Genomic DNA, 3,314 nt, shown 5'->3' with positions numbered 1-3,314 from the left:
AAATACATTATTTTGATAGTTTATATAAGACGCTGCAAATTGCCATTAAACGTCATAGTTAAAAAAAAAATATTTTTGAAAGACTCAGTTAAAACCAAAATAAAGTCTTATAAATGGGAGTTATAATATTTTGATTTACAAAATATAATTTAGATCTTTTTTTTTTTAATTTTTGTTTGATTTTGTCTTTCTAAATGTCTATTTTTACTTTCCTTATAATCTAATTATTATAAGCTTATTCAACATTGAATTGATTTTAATTTATATATATGCACAATTGGAGTCCATATTATGTGTACAATGTGATATTAATAATATCTACACTCCTTATTGTAATATACTCATATCTTTTCACTTATTTATTTATTTTTCTAATGGAGTTATTACATTATCTGATTTATAAAATATCCAGTTTCATCGTAATTCTAGAAGAACTCATTTTACTTTTACTTTAAAGTATAATATAAAGTAACTATATTAACACATTATGTCAGCAGTTGTGGCCGAGTGGTTAAGGCGTTAGACTTGAAATCTAATGGGGTCTCCCCGCGCAGGTTCGAACCCTGCCGACTGCGAATATTTTTCTTGCTGAATTTTATGTCAAATTTTTGTATTAAAAAAAAAAAAAAAAAAAAAAAAAAAACATTCAATTTTTTTTTCTTCTTAAAATAAGAAGTAAATAATTATGAGCTAGTCACCCCATTCAAACATAATTTCTAGTATTAAAAGCTTAAGAACATGCCCCCCCCTTGAAGAGATCTTTTTCCCAGTCAGAAAAATTTACGTCTACATACACTGATAAGCATTCTGGTGAAAAAATATTATAAATATATTTGATTATATCACGAGAAGACTACAATTGAAATTCAATAGTATATTTATATCTTTCGCAGATAAAGCAAAGATTCAGTCGTGAAAGATAATTATGTACATATTCTATGAACTCCTTCATAATGTGTTGCTTCAAATGTATATTTAACATAATATATATAATCCTATAATACAATGATCAACTCTGGTGGTAGTATATATGGACAAAAGTAGTCCTCAATCTGCATGACGAATCCTTTTGAATAGATAGTCCACAAATTATGTCTAAAGAAAAGAAAAAAAATATATATAAATGTAAATGGATGGATTTGAAATTGAGTAATGATGTCACGTTTTGAATAAGTAGTCTCCGATTGCTAATATGTATACCCTCCTCTTTGTGGAATTAAATCCATTTTCGATATATGTACACCCATGTACAGTCAAAAAGTTTGTTTATTTGTTTTTTCATAATAAAAAGGTTTTGTTTTTCTCTAAGGAAATGGTACATATGTTATGTACATAGATTGAGAATTCAACTTTCACAAAACAAATTCTTTAGTCGATGGTAGTATCTAGGTACATTTAAAAAATAAAATCAATATTGCTGATCGATTCAAGAAGATAAGAGTTTCACTTTCAATCACCACAGATCTAATATACGACTTGTATGAAACACATTAGATAAAACCACTGTAACTACTATCCATCATTAAATACTGCTCAATAATTATAGCTGATATGAATCAAATAATAATGATTTACCTTATCTTATTGTTTGCTTATACATTATATTCATAATTGATATCCTATTTTGACACTCTATTATACTATGTCTGTCAGACGAAGCACTCCAAGTGGCTTTTTTTTACAAGTCTGAGTCTTAGTTTTATGAGATTTAAGTTTTGTTTAATTTATAAATTAATTTCGTAATACATTGTCTATTTGTGAAATTATGTCTATTTTTATTTCTTGAACAATAAAAACAAATATGAATAGAGATGCCATCGTCGTGGGAATTGATACCGGACTTGGTTCTTCCACTTGTAGAACACAATAATCCCACCACTTAAGCGTAAGAATCAAGAATAAAAATGAGTTCCTTCAAGTAACTTCAGACCATCCGAAACTTTATTATCAGATAAATGGCTTAACGTCTTTATTTGACTTCATCAAAAGCTTCTGCCCTTCATGATTCTTCAATTCCAATATACATCGTTCGCAAATATTTTAAAAAAACTGTCATTTGAAGAGCTTTGATGGAGAGTCGAACTCAGGAATAATTTTGAATCTAAGTCATGTCATTTCACTTCAACTCTGAATTGCAAAACATTCCAAGGCCAAAACAATTCCCTTAACGTAAAAAAAGGTACTCAAAATTTTAAATTATTTTTTTAAAAATAACAAGTTTCGGAATTTTATTTATAAAAAATTTTATTATAAAAATTTATTTTCTAATTAAGATAAAAATAAATCCAAATTTCAAACAATTTATCTCTGCTGTAGTGTTACTCTTGTAATAGGTAGATTCTTTTTTTTTCAAATGAAAACATAATCCCATTGTTTTTTGTCTTTCAGTCCTTTGTAAAGATGTTGACATATTATATCTAACTCGTGACTCTCTTTAACGTATCAACCAAAGTCCTTATACATTGAAAGACTCCACCCAGTCGTTTTGTTGCTTCTTGTGGAAAAAAAAAAGTCAATATTATTTTTGTATATGTATAAATAGGTCAAACCAAATTTAAATAAGTAAATATTATTTGGCTTTGTAAAAAAATAAAATAATTTTTTCTCTGTTAATGATTTACTTTTTGTAAAAAAAGAAATCATTTTCTATTAGGGTGGCATGCAAATTTTCTTTTTTTCTATTGTATCTCAATACTAATGGTTTTCTTCTCTTACAATAATAACAAAAAAAAAAAAAAAAAATCAAATGGTACTCCATTTATATTCAATATTCTTTTCTTTCCTACTGAGATGATTTTGCTGATATGTAGAGAGGAATATAAATCAATTCTGTTCAATAAGTAAATTTGATCTTTACTTTTGTGTGGTATTTTACTTTGGTTAAGATGTTTTGTTCTTTTTTTTTTTTTTAGTTCTTCCTCTTTCTCTCTCTCTGAATGGTTTTATAGGCTATACTGTTTTGCAATTCTTACCAACTTGTGTTATAGTTATCCTTTTAATTAGTGCTAATGGTTTATTAATGTCCATATTCTCCAACAACTATAAAATTACATATTAACACTTACTTATTGGAGAATAGGGTGTTTTATAGTAGGTTGTTCTGAAATGATTGAGGGAAGGAAAAGGAGAAGAGTTAGCCTCAAAATTCCACCAGCATCAATTTTCTCATGAATTTGATGGTTGAAAAACATTCCATAGTTATTCAGAGACTAAATAGCCTATACCTACATACCTAATTTGGGGAGGTTTCTCCATTCGTTGCTGCACATGAAGACTAATTATTTTCGCACGTACTTTTTGCTAAGCTACAAACT

At 27.4% G+C, this 3,314-nt stretch overlaps 1 non-coding gene across 1 annotated transcript; it reads left to right on the top strand.

Annotated features, from left to right (window-relative positions):
• The first annotated feature begins 493 nt into the window (after positions 1 to 493).
• TRNAS-UGA (transfer RNA serine (anticodon UGA)) lies at positions 494 to 575 on the top strand. Its single transcript has one exon. It is a non-coding gene; the product is annotated as a tRNA-Ser (tRNA).
• The last annotated feature ends 2,739 nt before the right edge of the window (positions 576 to 3,314 follow it).

The sequence above is a fragment of the Lepeophtheirus salmonis genome, chromosome 5, assembly GCF_016086655.4.
Source record: "Lepeophtheirus salmonis chromosome 5, UVic_Lsal_1.4, whole genome shotgun sequence".
In the NCBI taxonomy this organism is placed as follows: domain Eukaryota; kingdom Metazoa; phylum Arthropoda; class Copepoda; order Siphonostomatoida; family Caligidae; genus Lepeophtheirus; species Lepeophtheirus salmonis.
The sequence above is the reverse complement of the archived record's forward strand: the minus strand, read 5'-3'. Positions and strand labels throughout refer to the sequence as shown.